The following is a 15,901-nucleotide window of genomic DNA, read 5'->3' on the forward strand; positions in this document are numbered from 1 at the left end:
TCAACACGAGGAGAGTCTTATCTTTGTGTTAGTTGCTCTTGTAATCTGCCTAGTAACAGTCTATAAATAGTTCCTTTGTCCGTCTGGCGCAGGCCCAGACTTGACCACATCTGTTATCAGTTAGTCCTTGCTTGACCATGTTTTCGCGGGCTTAAGGAGTATGTCAGCTCCGCCCACATATCGATCTTGTATTGCAAATGTCCATAAAAGGTAACATTCTTTGCCTCATGTTGTATCCTCCCACTTATGAGCCCCTCTGTTGTGTATAAAAGGGGACCGTGTACGCAAGTTCTTTGTGCTACTCTATGCAATACCGAAGGGTATTGTATGGATTGTAGGACCACCCTTAAGGGTTAATAAACCTTGTCTTTGTACTTTGCAGTTTCCGTGCCAACTTCCTTATAGATTCCTTTACAGGAGAGCGAACCCTTGTGTCCTGCGGGCCTAGCTGGGGCCTGTATTCATCAGAGTCCTTCCAAGAAGTTCAAGCATCCACTTTGCAGCTGTGACTAAAGTGACTCCTGATACATAAAAACCTAAGATATTTTCTTCGGGGTATACTTCACTTCAGCATTTATTTCTTAGGCATTGCGCTTTACAGTTGTGCATCCTCTCAGTCGAGTTATACCTCTCTGTGCCAACTTCCTCACTTCCAAATTTTGTATATGCCCTCTAGACTCTCTATGTTACTCTCCTCACAAGTTGAGGGGCAGAACAAAAGGTACCCTCTCTGTCGACTTAAAACCAAAACGTGTTTTCATCAAAAACAAAACTTTTTTCAGAACTCTCTAATTTGGATAATTTGGGGCTTCTTGACATAGACCAGGACAACACAGATATGGATCCTACGCAGCTACCAACAGGAAAGTCAAATGTGAAACGCTTAAAAAAGGATCCCCCTTCACCACCTAAGCAGGCCTCTCCAGTCTCAATGGAGTTATTACTACAGGAAATAAGAGCCCTCAGGCCCTTTGTTGAGGAAAGGAATGCCAAATTGCAAGTGCTCTCAGATAATTGGTCGCAACTGGACGTTAGACTTACAACAGTGGAGCAGAATGTCTCCTCCCTCAATGATACCACCAAAAACGTTACTTTCTTGCACTATCAGGTATCAACATTACAGAAACAAGTCGAGGATTTTGAAAATCGCAATAGGAGGAATAACATGCGCATATATGGTCTGGCAGAAGGGGTTGAAGGTACGGATCCTAGTGCTGTCTTCAAATCTTTTCTTCCCAAGGTTCTTCACTTACCAGAAGAAACTACATTGAATATACAATGTGCTCACAGATTAGGTCGTATCACTACTAACACTTCATCTCCAAGGAGACCGAGAGAAGTCATTCTGTACTTCCTGGAGTACACAGACCTGCTTAAAGTCCTGGCAGCTGCTAGGGCAATTAAATGAATTTCTTGGTCCGGTTCTACTTTATTCTTTGCACAAGATTATTCCAGAGTTACTGCGTCCAGACGTAAAGCTTTTCTTGACATGAGACCACACCTTCGTTCCATGGGAGCAAGATATGGTCTATTCCATCCATGCTTATTTAAAGTTACCTATAATAACAAAACTACTTCATACGATGATCCAGTTCGTCTGCAAAGCTTCAATGCGCACAAGACGGTTCTCATGGATTTATCCAGACCTTCCTCCTCACACGATACTCGACTCTACTAAGCCTCTCATTGGAGTCGTCACTTTACCGCTTATTGCTGATTTTATGTGGTTATGTATCCTAATCAGATTTATATTCTGGTGTTATCTTTGAATATATTAGCCAATGCTATAAGTTTATTGCTACTTTCATGTTCATTGTTCACTATATAAATTATAGTTACATTTATCCTCTCTTTTTCTCTATTGCTTCCACAGTTATGTTTACATTATGGCGTGCTTCCCCCCCTGGTCCAGTCCGGCTCTCACTAGATGTCTCGTCTGTTCCATGTGGTTCCACCCACCCCCACACCCATGTTTCCTCTGTGTAGGTATGTTATTTGTCTTGTCTTTTGTTCTTTGTTTTGCACCTCATTTCCCTATTTTTTTCTCTTCAGATGTCTGTATTCTATCTAATTCTTTCCTCATTCATATAATTAAAAAGGTATTAATCATTATATTTTTGAACTTTCCTTTATTTTTGTTTTTCACCACTTCTGTATACATTTTCTCTTTCTCTGTGCTGCTCTACTGATGTCTCTTTTTTGGCTCCACGTATCTGTTTTTTCTAATCTTTTTTGGTTTGAGAGTTATCTACCCACTCACTTATTTCTTTTCTACATTCGTATCTATGACTTTATTGAATTGGACTCGTATCTTAGCTTGCTTTATCAATTCATTGTTGATACTCCATGTCACTAAAATTAGTCTCTTGGAACGTGAGAGGATTACATTCTCCTATTAAGAGACAGAGAGTCCTAACTCATCTTGCTAAACTAGGTGCGGATATTGTTTTCCTGCAAGAAACACATCTTACAGAGGCTGAATCCTTGAAAGGCTGGGTAGGGGAAATTTTCTTTTCTTAAGGAGATGGCAAATGTAATGGAGTTACAATAGTGTGTCGTAAATCTCTTCCAGTTACATTTGTATTGCAAGAATCAGACGCGAATGGCAGATGGTTAATTGTTAAAATGTTGCTGAGAGGTGTTCCAGTTTCTTTTCTTAATGTCTATGCCCCCACTGGAGGAGATGTCTCTTTTTGGCCCACACTAGCTAAACAAATTTCCCATTGCATTGAGGACAATTATGTATTAGCAGGTTACTGTAATCAGGTATTAGACCCATTTATAGATAGAAATTCCAAAGTGTCTTTTATCCCCAACAAGCCCCACCAATCCTTTGTCCACAATATCACCCAACATAAACTTCTGGATGCTTGGCATCTTTGTAATCCGGATACTAGAGAATACACCTTTTACTCCCCAATACATCAAACTCAATCAAGGATGGATTATATTTTTGTCTCTCTCAATATTTCACAGTCCCTTTCTTATGCTCACATCGGTCCTATTCTTTTATCTGATCATGCCCCTGTTTCAATTGGCCTAGATATATTACCCAAGGCTAACGCTCCTAGAAGATGGCGATTTAACAATGCGCTTCTAAATTTACTGCCTCCTTCACTGCCTTTTTTAACGAATACTTTGCAATAAATCTGTTGGAAGGCGGACCCCGAGGAGTCGGTGCGACCACCAAGGGGGGGCCCTCACACTGCACGAAGTAGCCGAGCGCTGCCGAGAAGTCTCCTGAGAGATCCTTCTCCTATCACGTCCTAGCACAGTAACACCACCACACAGGACTCAAGGAGGTTGTCTTGTGACAAGCAATTCTTTATCAGCAATAAAAAGGTTACGAGGTCAATATTTACACGAAGGGATCGAGGGATCCACCAAAAGTCTCAGTGTCTCTTTGGAAGGGTCGGGGTAGCGGGACAGTCTTTGGCAGGAATGCGGTACGAGGGTACCTGGGGCCCAGTTCTTATCCTCAAGCTGGAGGACCTCCGGATCTCGGAGGGGTTGAGCCGCGACGGCGTCAGCAGGGCTCTGGCGTACAGTTCGTGGAGAGCCGCGATCCAATCAGCAGGGCTCTCAAGATGGTTTCTGCTCAGCTCGAGCCGCGACGTCGTCAGCAGGGCTCCGAGGGAGGTTTCAGCGAGGTTGGGCCGCGACGGCGTCAGCAGGGCTCCGATGTTCCAGGTGGTTCAGAAAGGGTTCACAGGAAGGAGCCGCGACGCAGTCAGCAGGGCTCGTGATGGTTCCGACAAGAGTTCTTCTCCGTAGGGTCAGCCGCGATTCAATCAGCAGGGCTCTCGACTCCGGGATACAACTGCCGAGCTGTGGTGGGGTCGCCCCAGATATAGGTCTGGAGCCCTTTGATGTCCGGACCTATGCGCCCGAGGGGGCGGAGTGGCCGGGTGGAGGTGGCCAGACGCCCAGCAGGAGAGGCGCCAGGCCCATGGGAGTTGCAGGGCGATCACACCTCGAGAGGGGAGGACAGTTGGGGGTCCCATCGATACTGTCCTCCGCCGGGGGCGATGAATGGTTCCTGCGGCACCCCCTGGCTAGTTCGTGGTGCCTCGATGTCGGGGCTTCGCTGGGGTCGAGGCCGGGTTGAGCGGGGTCGCGCCGGCTGGTGCACGGTGTGACGTGGATGCCAACAAGATGGCGGAGCCACGAGGAGTATGCGTCCACGTGCAGCTCCGGGTGAAGGGCCTTGGTGCAGTTCAGACGGGTGGCCCGTGACGGCCGGGGCGGGGAACGGGCACAATCCAGGGGGTTTAAGGACCACGCCACGAGGCCGGGTCCAACAGGCGTCCCCCCCAGCCGAAGGCATGGAGAGTCACCCATCTCCTTGGGGATTCTCCTCGTCAAGGCGGAAGAAGCGGGACAGGCCGTCGGCGTTGGCGTGGTCATTGCCGGGCCGGTGTTCGACGTCAAAGTCCATCCCTTGTAGCGAGATGGACCACCGCAGCAGCTTGGGGTTCTCGCCCCGCATTTGCATTAGCCATTGCAAGGGCCGGTGGTCGGTCTGGACCCGGAAGTGGGTGCCAAAGAGGTAGGGCCGGAGCTTCTTGAGGGCCCACACCACAGCGAAGGCCTCACGCTCAATAGTGCTCCAGCGTTGCTCTCGGGGCAGTAGTCGTCGGCTGATGAAGGCCACTGGTCGGTCGAGCCCCTTTTCGTCGGCTTGGGATAGGACGGCCCCGATCCCATACTCGGAGGCGTCCGTCTGTACCACGAACTCCTTCTGGTAGTCCGGGGCCTGCAGCACCGGAGCAGTACACATGGCTGTCTTTAGGGTGTCGAAGGCTGTTTGGCAGCGGGGTGTCCAGTGTACCTTCTTGGGCTGCTTTTTGGACGTTAACTCTGTGAGGGGGCCAACAATGCTCCCATAGTCCCGGATAAACCGCCGGTAGTATCCGGTGAGGCCCAGGAAGGCCCGGACAGCGGTCTGGGTAGTGGGGGGTTCCCAGGTCTGGATGGCATCTATCTTTGCTTGGAGGGGGGCCACCTGCCCGCTCCCCACTTGATGGCCCAGGTAGGTCACGGATCCGTGGCCGATTTGGCATTTGCTGGCCTTGATTGTGAGCCCGGCCCGCTGAAGGGCGGCCAGGACGGCCTTCAGGTGGAGAAGGTGCTCGGCCCAGTGGTTGCTGTACACGGCAATGTCATCTAAGTAGGCCGCGCTGAAGGCCTCAAGCCCGGCCAAAACCTTGTTCACCAGTCTTTGGAAGGTGGCCGGGGCGTTCTTCATTCCGAAGGGCATCACCCGAAAGTGGTAATGCCCATCCGGGGTCGAAAAGGCGGATCTTTCTTGGGCGCCGGGGGTGAGCTGGATTTGCCAGTACCCGGCGGTGAGGTCCAGCGTGCTCAAGTAGCGAGCGGCCCCTAGGCGGTCGATGAGTTCGTCGGCCCGGGGTATCGGGTGTGCGTCTGTCTTGGTTACTGCATTCAGGGCTCGGTAGTCCACGCAGAATCGCAACTCCGGGGGGTGACCGGGAGCTGCGGCCTTGGGCACCAGGACGACAGGGCTGGCCCACGGGCTGTCGGAAGGCTCGATGACCCCCAGGGCCAGCATCTTCGCTACTTCGGCCTGGATGCAGGCCCGCACTCGGTCAGGCACCCGGTAGGCTCTGTGTCGTATGGGGGGGCTCTCCCCGGTGTCGACATCGTGGACGCACCAGTGGGTCACCCCCGGGGTGAGAGAGAAGAGGGCTGCGTAGTCCCGCAGTAATTGCTGGCAGTCGTTGCGCTGTTCCGGGGTCAGGGACGAGGCGAGTTGGACCCCTTCGATCGATCCATCGTGAATGTCGGATTGCAAGAGGTCGGGCAAGGGCTCGGAGTCGTCCTCGCCCCCTTCGTCAGTCGCCAGCAGCAGGCTCAGTTCGGTCCGGGCGAAGTGGGGTTTTAGCCTGTTGGCATGTAGGACCCGGAGGGGGTTCCGGGGGGACTCCAGATCGACCAGGTAGGTGACGGGACTTTTCTTCTCCACCACCTTGAAGGGCCCGGTCCACTTGTCCTGGAGGGCGCCGGGTTCGACCGGGGCCATGACCCATACTTTCTGTCCTGGCTCGAATTCTATAGTAGAGGTGTTGCGATCGTACCACCGCTTCATGTCCTCCTGGCTGGCCTCGAGGTTGGCTTCGGCCATGGCTCGGAACCTGCGGGTCTGGTTTCGGAGGGTCAGGAGGTATCGGTAGACGTCAGGAGGGGCTCCTCGGGGCTTCATCTCCCAGCCCTCCTTGACCAGGCTGAGCGGTCCGCGGACCGGGTGTCCATACAATAGTTCAAACGGGCTGAACCCCAGGGACTTCTGCGGGACCTCCCGATAGGCAAACAGGAGGCAGGGCAGCAGGACATCCCATTTCCGCCTGAGGGGTTCTTCCAGGCCCTGGATCATCCCTTTTAATGTTCGGTTGAACCGCTCAACCAGTCCGTTCCCCTGAGGGTGATAGGGGGTCGTGAACTTGTATGTGACCCCGCACTGTTGCCACAGAGACCGCATGTACCTGGAGATAAAGTTCGTGCCGCGGTCGCTCACCACTTCGCTGGGGAATCCCACTCGGGAGAAGATCCCCATCAAGGCCCGGCCTACCACAGGGGCCGTTATAGTTCTTAGCGGGACCGCCTCCGGGTACCTGGTGGCGTGGTCCACGAGGACCAGGATGAAGCGGTGGCCCAGGGCGGTTTGGGGGTCCAGGGGTCTCACAATATCGATCCCGACCCGTTCGAACGGGGTGCTGACGGCTGGAAAGGGCTGGAGGGGAGCCTTGACCCGACCCCCCGTCTTTCCGCTGGCTTGGCAGGTCTGGCAGGACCGGCAGTGGTTGTCCACATCTCTCCGCATCCGGGGCCAGTAGAAGTGGGTCACCAGACGACTGTACGTTTTGTCTTGCCCCAAGTGTCCGGCGAGGGGCACATCATGGGCCAGGTGGAGAAGGAACTCCCGGAAGCGGAGGGGGACCACCAACACGCGGCTGGCCCCGAGTTCTGCTACTTTCTGTTCACTGTACAACAGGCCCTCGGTCCAGTAGATCCAGTGGGTGCCGGTCTGGTCACCGTTGGCTTGCGCGGTCGCCTGTTGTCGGACCCCTTCGAGAGAGGGACAGGACTGTTGTTCTTGCTGGAACTGCTCTCGGGTGGGGCCCCCTTCGTGTCGCCATTGTGTCAGCTCTGGGAGGGCGCTCGGAGAAGCCATCTCTTCGGGGGAGGATTCGTTGGGTCCAGGGTCGGTGTCCGCCTCCTCCTCGCTGCTGGTGGGAGGGGGTGTGAGCCCCTCGGGCTGGGCGGTCCCGGAGGTCGAGGATGAGCGGGGGGCCTGGGCGGTCATGGACCGGGTGATGGCGCAGGCCCAATCAGCCAGTCCCAACATTCGGAGGTGCTCTCGTCGCTCTACTTGAGCCCAGGGGGAACTTTCCAAGTCGTTCCCCAGGAGGCAGTCGACCGGGGCGTCGTCGCGCACTGTCACCTTCAGCAGGCCCGTCACCCCTCCCCACTCGAAGGGGACCAGGGCCATCTGGCATAGGCTTTCACTGTTGTCGGCCGTCCGTACGGGGCACAGCACATTCGGTAGAATCTGCCCAGGGGTCACCAGGTGGCAGCGGACAGCGGTGATACTGGCGCCTGTGTCACGAAGGGCTTCGGCCCGTTGTCCATTGACCGTGACCTGCTGCCGGTACTTCTGGGTGTTGGTTGGGATGGGGGTGCAGGGTACCATCTCTCGGCTACCCAGGCAGACCAGGGACATGGCTGCCGGCTCCCACTCAGTGTTCTCTCGGTCGAGGGCCTCCTCTTCCTCTTCTCCTCCCCCCAAGGCGGCGGCTGTCAGCTGCCGGGGCGGGTGCCCGCCGGCCCCGTTTCTTCGGTTCAGAGGGCAGGCCGGATCGCTGGCAAAGTGTCCTGTTTGTTGGCAGCCGTAGCAGGTCACTGGCGGCCGTGGTCCGGGTCGGGCCGGGCCCACCTTTCGGGCTAGGCTCGGGGAGAGATGTGGCTGCGGTGGCCCTCGAGGGGGGCTCCTGGGGGCCCCGGCGGGAGGGTCTCGGTTCCTGTTCGGCCCTCCCCCCCCACCGCGCTGGTGGGGGGGTCCGTTGGGGTTCCTCTGGTACTCCCCCATTGAGTTCCGGGGGACCCGGGAGTTGACCCATCGATCGGCCTCGACGGCAAGTTTTCGCGGGTCGGTCATTTTGCTGTCGAGGAGGTGCTGTCTCAGTTCCACGAAGCAATTGTTGGAAAGGTGTTCCCACACGATGAGGTCGACCAGCTGCCCGTAGGTGGTTACTTTGCTCCCTTTGATCCACCCTTCTAGGGCCCGACTGAAAAAGTCCACATATTCCACCCATGTGGTACCCGGGATTTTCTTGCAGTCTCTGAACCGCTGGCGGTACATTTCCGCTGTTAGCCCGTAGCGGGTGAGCAGGGCCTCCTTCATGTGATCGTAGGAGGTCATCACCTCCTCCGGTAGCTGGAGCAGCGTGTCCCGCCCCTCACTCAGGAACCGGCCCCACAGGCCCGCGCCCCAGTCCTTTCGGGGCACCCGATGAGAGGTCATGGCCACCTCGTAGGCCTTGAACCATTGTTGGATGTCGTCATTCTTGTAATACTCCTTGACGACTTCTTTCGGGATATGTACCTTGGCCTCGGAAGGCGGTAGAGTGTCTCTAGTACTGGGGGTGTCAGTCCCTCCGTTCTTGGCCTTGATCTCGAGCTCCTTGAGACTGCGCTCGTGCTCAAGAGTTAGTTTCTTTTCCTCCAACTCCCGGTGTCGTCTCTTCTCCTCTATCTCTTCTTGAAGGCGCAGCTGCTCTAGGGCCAGTTTCTTTTCTGCCAGCTGGAGTTCACCGTCCAGCCGCAGTCGGGCGAGCTCTAGCTCGTGGCTCCGGACCTTTTCCCGCTCTCGTATTTCTTCTTCGGAGAGGCCGGTTTCTAGGCTCTTTCTTCCTCCGGTTGCCGGAGTCCGTGCGGTTGCTGCGGTCTCAGTCAGGGGCAAGGGCCCTTCTTCCTGGGAGGGGCCTGCCCCGGCCTCCAACCATGCCCTCAGAGCTTTCTGCATCTCCTCTTTGGTACCTAGGCTGGTGGTTGCAATGCCTTTGTCTTTGCAGAACTGTTTCAATTCTTTGTGCGTATATTCTTCCAGCCGTTCGGGCTGGAACTCCATTGTCGCGTTGTTTTCCTGGCTGCTCATGATGCTGTTCGTTTGGATGGGTAGCTAGTGGGTACTGGCTGGTACGTACTGCGTTCGGCTCGGATCCCGTCGCTGGCCACCAAATGTTGGAAGGCGGACCCCGAGGAGTCGGTGCGACCACCAAGGGGGGGCCCTCACACTGCACGAAGTAGCCGAGCGCTGCCGAGAAGTCTCCTGAGAGATCCTTCTCCTATCACGTCCTAGCACAGTAACACCACCACACAGGACTCAAGGAGGTTGTCTTGTGACAAGCAATTCTTTATCAGCAATAAAAAGGTTACGAGGTCAATATTTACACGAAGGGATCGAGGGATCCACCAAAAGTCTCAGTGTCTCTTTGGAAGGGTCGGGGTAGCGGGACAGTCTTTGGCAGGAATGCGGTACGAGGGTACCTGGGGCCCAGTTCTTATCCTCAAGCTGGAGGACCTCCGGATCTCGGAGGGGTTGAGCCGCGACGGCGTCAGCAGGGCTCTGGCGTACAGTTCGTGGAGAGCCGCGATCCAATCAGCAGGGCTCTCAAGATGGTTTCTGCTCAGCTCGAGCCGCGACGTCGTCAGCAGGGCTCCGAGGGAAGTTTCAGCGAGGTTGGGCCGCGACGGCGTCAGCAGGGCTCCGATGTTCCAGGTGGTTCAGAAAGGGTTCACAGGAAGGAGCCGCGATGCAGTCAGCAGGGCTCGTGATGGTTCCGACAAGAGTTCTTCTCCGTAGGGTCAGCCGCGATTCAATCAGCAGGGCTCTCGACTCCGGGATACAACTGCCGAGCTGTGGTGGGGTCGCCCCAGATATAGGTCTGGAGCCCTTTGATGTCCGGACCTATGCGCCCGAGGGGGCGGAGTGGCCGGGTGGAGGTGGCCAGACGCCCAGCAGGAGAGGCGCCAGGCCCATGGGAGTTGCAGGGCGATCACACCTCGAGAGGGGAGGACAGTTGGGGGTCCCATCGATACTGTCCTCCGCCGGGGGCGATGAATGGTTCCTGCGGCACCCCCTGGCTAGTTCGTGGTGCCTCGATGTCGGGGCTTCGCTGGGGTCGAGGCCGGGTTGAGCGGGGTCGCGCCGGCTGGTGCACGGTGTGACGTGGATGCCAACAAGATGGCGGAGCCACGAGGAGTATGCGTCCACGTGCAGCTCCGGGTGAAGGGCCTTGGTGCAGTTCAGACGGGTGGCCCGTGACGGCCGGGGCGGGGAACGGGCACAATCCAGGGGGTTTAAGGACCACGCCACGAGGCCGGGTTCAACAAAATCAAAATGAGTCCTTTCCTTTTTCCACTATATGGGATGCTTTCAAGGCCTCAGACAGGGATTTTATTATCAGCTTTGTTGCAAAGACAAGAAAAAACGCACGTAAACTGACCAATGATCTCCTCAATGACATTAAGAAACAGGAGCACTCCTATAATGTTTCCCACTTGTAGGAAAGTCTTGCAGCTTTTATAAAGGCTAAATTACAATTCAATAAGAGCTCAATGGACGATGCCTCTTCATATCTTTTAAAATCCAGTGCAAAATTCTATAGTGGCAAAAAGAAGGCAGGGAAAATATTAGCTAACTATTTAAAAGTTCGGCAAAACAAATTAAATATTGATTCTGTATATGATGATCATTCTGTTTTAAAATTCAAGGACACTGAAATTGTGAACCAGTTCTCTCTCTTTTACCAATCACTATATACATCTGAAACACAGCCTCCTGATCACTCATTGTCACAGTTCTTCTCAAATATCCAAAAGCCTCTCCACGATGCACCGGATTTTTCTTCCTTAGAAGCAGTATTGACAGAACAAGAACTCCTAAAGGCTCTCCAACAACTTAAAAAAGAAAAGGCACCTGGCCCTGACGGCTTTACTGTTGAGTTTTATACTCATTTCTCTAAAATTCTATTGCCCAAGTTGCATACCTTCCTGCAATTTTTTAGCTCTGCAAACAGTTCCACAGGTTCCTTTTCAGAAGCACACATAGGTTTCGTTCCTAAAGAAGGTAAATACTCTAAACATTGTAAAAATTACAGACCCATCTTCTTGGTTAACATTTGACTACAAAATTTTCTCTAAAGCACTAGCAATACGCTTAGACTCCCATTTGCCGTCCCTGTTGGGTAAAGAACAGTCCGGCTTCGTCAAAGGATGGGTTATAACAGACAATACACGACTCTTCTTTAATGTCCTATCCAAGTCTTCTCACTTAAAACATTGACATAGCATTGGACGCAGAATAAGCTTTTGATAGAGTTGAATGGAAATATTTATTTTATACCCTCAGATGGTTTGGATTCGGCCCAATTTTATAAACTTATTATCTCTCCTTTACTCCAATCCCGTGCTGCAGTTTGTGCTAATGGCCTGATTTCCCCCTTTTTCAATTTGGGCAGAGGTGTTCACCAAGTATGTCCCCTCTCTCCTTTCCTATTCAATTTGGCCTTAGAACCTTTTTTGTCTAAATTGCGTCAGAACCCAAACATATATGGTTTTCAAACTTCGAATGCCCACATTAAACTTGCAGCCTACACCGATGATATCTTGCTCTTTATGTCAAAGCCAGAAGACTCAATTCCTGCTTTTTTAACAGAAGTGCAATCATACTCCCTCATATCTGGGTATAAATTGAATAATGATAATTGTGAAATTCTGCCCTTAACCAAATATACCTTTAAAATGGAATTTAGTGCTTCTAAATACACATGGAGCTCCAATCATATAAAATATTTAGGCCTATATTTTACCTCCTCAATTTCGGATACAATAGCATTATGCATGAATAAATGTATTCAAAAAATGTCAGAGTTAACTGTTAAGTGACATCCCCTATATTTATCCTCGTGGGGCCGCTTAGATAAAGATGACGCTAACACCCATAGTCCCCAATACAATTTCCAATATCCCGATCCCTGTCCCCGCTAAACTTTCAAAGAAAGTTAAATCCATCCTTTCTTCCTTTTTATGGAGTAATAAGAAACCTCAAATGTCTATTTTAAAATTATCACGCCCCAAGACAGAGGGAGGAGTCAATTATCCCGATTTTCAGGCTTATCAGAAAGCTTTCCTTTTACGCCAAGCCTCTCTTTGGTTGCGTGAGTCCATGGATGACTGCCCTCTCTGGACCTCTATTGAACATCTTTTTTTAGCCCCTTTTTCCTTTTCTGAATACATTTCCTTCTCACGCAAACCACAGTCTATCTCCACCCCTATAATAAAACACACTTCCAAACTCCTCGACGTAGCTCCACTTTCAACTCACCTTACTACTGACTCTTTCCTGGAATCAACGATTTGGCATAACAAAAATCTAACTATTCGAGGTAAACCATTTTATTGGAAGACATGGAGACAAAAAAGCTTAATATGGATTCATCAGCTATTTTCACACTCAAATTTTTTACCTTTTAATACACTTAGCAAATCTTTCAATTTACCCTCTTCCTTTATCCACAAATATGATGTGCTCAAGAAAGCTGTTATGGATATGTATATTCGAATGCCTATAGCACATGATACCCCTGCTATTTTAGACCCCTCTTCACGACTTCATAATTTATTAAAAACCACACCCAAAGTGTCTACTATTTACAAATATTTACAAGAGGGTGCTGTTGTCAGACAAAAGTCCAAAGTAGAAGAGGCATGGGTACGGGATTTTGCTACGGAATGGTCAATTTCCCTCTGGAAAAACGTATGGACTAAATTACGCAAGTCATCCAGAGCAGCCAACACAACGCAAACATTGTTCTTTGTCTACAACAGACTCCTATTAACAACGGCTACCTTGAACAAAAGATTTTCAACTATACCAGACACATGCTGGACGTGTATAGCATTAAAAGCTCATTTATTTCATATGCTATTTTCCTGTACACATGTTTATACTTTTTGGCAACAAGTATGGTCTCGTTCCTAATATGTTTTGTATTCCATTGACATTTAAATTCTACTCACTTTCTTTGATTTTTTCATTTATATTGATAAAGTCCGATTCATATACTTTCATTCTAATAGATTGAAAATGTATTGATATGTGATTAATACTCTGTACTGTTAACAGACATCTTTTATCTCCTTAATAAAAGGTTTCTTGAACTAAAAAAAAAAAAAAGACGGTCACCACCTTTAAGCTCAATCTACTCCTGGCACATACTAATCAAGCAGCATTTGAAAAATGCACGTGTAGTCGCTAACTCCAGATCCCGACCGCACACAGATCTTGACCAAGAGTTTTGCCTTTGTCATCCCCAGAGACAAGACTTCGACCGAATTTAAGCACTCTCAAACATCCCCTCTCCACTGCCACTTACATGGCAGAGACCCTTAATTAAACTAACACGTATGCTTTTTCCAGGTTTCGCTTTTTTTGCTCGTGGAATACTTTCAACGAGTAACCCCTTCTTCTCCTCCAGGAGGTATAAATCTTGTATGGATTATGTATTTCTTGATCTCCTCACATCATCAAAATCCAAGTGATAAAAGGCATTATTATGAATTCAAAATCTTTGTTTTAGCTATGATTATATGAATATTAATACCTTTTCGTAGGGTATGATCTCAAAATAATATTTATCTTTTTGTGGGTATGAGTTGTTCTGTATTTTTAATTATATTGATATTCTTTTGATGTATAATTTGTCTTGTGATTTTGTTCAGCAGCCCTGAAGAAGTGGAGAACTACACTCTGCAAGACACATGTCCGCTGTCCACTTCAAGACCAGTTTTTGGCTGCTCTACTGTGAAAGAGGAACTGATATTGGACTGTATAGTGATATATGATTGCATTTATGAATGCTCATGTTTGTTGTTTCTGTTGATAAATCATTTAGAAATTGTAAAAATCCTTTTTAAAATTTGGAGAGTTGATTGTTAAAAAAGCTTCTCACCAACTCTAATGTTTTAAGGTATTACAATGTAAATACCAGCATTAACTAGTATTTAGAACAGGTCACAGGGCTTAATAGACACAATGAGAAGGTGCACAGATGTGAATAATGAAAGACTGTTAGAATTGGGAATCTCTGGTTGGCACAGGTATGCACTTGTGACAAGCAGGGACTCTTACTTCTAAGTCAGAGTAAGGGGATCACCCTTTCAAATAACCCCTGCTCACCCTTTAGGTAGTGTGGCGCAAGCAGTCAAGACTATTCTCAGGGCGTCATAGGTTAAGCATTTGTGAACACATACAGTAATGCAATGACACACCACAAATGGACACCAGTCAAGGTTATATAAAAAATAGTTCTCTTTATATAAGGCTTAGCACAAGACCAGAATAACGAATAAAATGACCACAGTATTATTTTAAAGTTCCATGTTCTTGTAAAAAGGCTTAAAATGCAAAAATAGGCTTCTTTTACTCAATTCTGCTTCTTTTCAGGCTTTGTACGGTTCGTACCTGGGAGTGCGACTCGTCCGCATTAAAAACAAGGAAAGTACGAGTCAAACAATCGGTGCGGACTCCGGGGTCCGTAACATGCACGCTGCGGTGCGAACAGAACAAAGTACCTTAAGTTCGTGGGGTCCGCGACGGACAGTGCGGGACAAGTTGATGGGTCTGGGTCGTAGTTCGGCAGTGTATTCAGGTGCAAGTCGGGTCGCGGCGTCGGGACGCGGCGTTGGTACGCGACCTTCAGGGATACGTTCGGATGGCCCGGATCAGCTTGCAGAGTCTGTGCGTTCGGCGTTCGAGCCACACCTTCGGTGCGGATAGGCGGCGACACTTCTCGGCGCCGTACAGCGTACGGGGAGGATCTGCGGGATGATGGAACTTGGGTCCGGCGTACAGGGTTCGGCAGCCAGTGTTGTACGTCTCGAATTGGTGGGGAAGGCTAGGTGCAATGCGGCCGGGAGGGATACGGCGCGTACTAACGCTTTTGGATCAGCGTAGACGCACGGTGCCGGGCGGCAAAGACACGGCTTCGCGGTGGATGGGGTACGAGGCGTACTGGGGCCAAATCCAACGGGAAACAAGCACAAATCGTCCAGGCAACTCAATTTTGGAAGGCAGATGAGTCAAATGGTCCTGGGACTCAGTTCAGGGGGCAAGCTCTTCTTCCAAGCCCTTGGAGATTGTTGAAAAACAAAGTGCAAAGTCTCTTTCAGTCTTTCCCTCTCCTTTCTCAGCAAGGCACCAACTGCAGGCCAATCCCCCAGGTCAGGGAAAGTTACTCCTCCTTCAGCTTCTTCCAGGTCCTTCTAGTCAGGCAGAGTTTCTTCGTGGTTCAATCAGGATCTGATTTCTTAGGAGCAGGGCTCCTACATTTATACTAAGTTTCTTTTGTCTTTACAGGCCAGGGGGGCCTTTGCATAATCCCAGTCCAGTTCTTTTCAGTGAAGGAGCACTTTGTTGTTGGGACTCTGGCTTCTTCTTTCAGCAGGCAGGGCAGAGACATCAGACGCTCCTCAGGGGGTGGAGCCAGCATTGTGGAGGCAGAGCACTGCCCTATTCAGAGTCAAGGTGCACTCCTCCCACCCATCCTGGTGTAATCTTTCTATTCACCACCTGGCAGCCCCAGCCTGTCTCCTGGAACTTCCCAGGCCTGTCACTCAAGCTACACACAAAGAAGATAACCCCTCCCAGCAGAAGCGGACTGAAATGGTTAGGCAAGCAAATGCTAACTTTCTAAAAGTAGCATTTGCAAACACAGGATATTAAAATAACCTTTACTAAAAGATGAATTTTATTATTCTGAGTTCAGGCATACTAAACACGAATTTCTACAATGCTTCCTGAGCCTGCTAGGATTATAGA

The sequence above is a fragment of the Triturus cristatus genome, chromosome 1_1 (assembly GCF_964204655.1).
Source record: "Triturus cristatus chromosome 1_1, aTriCri1.1, whole genome shotgun sequence".
Classification (NCBI taxonomy): Eukaryota; Metazoa; Chordata; class Amphibia; order Caudata; family Salamandridae; genus Triturus; species Triturus cristatus.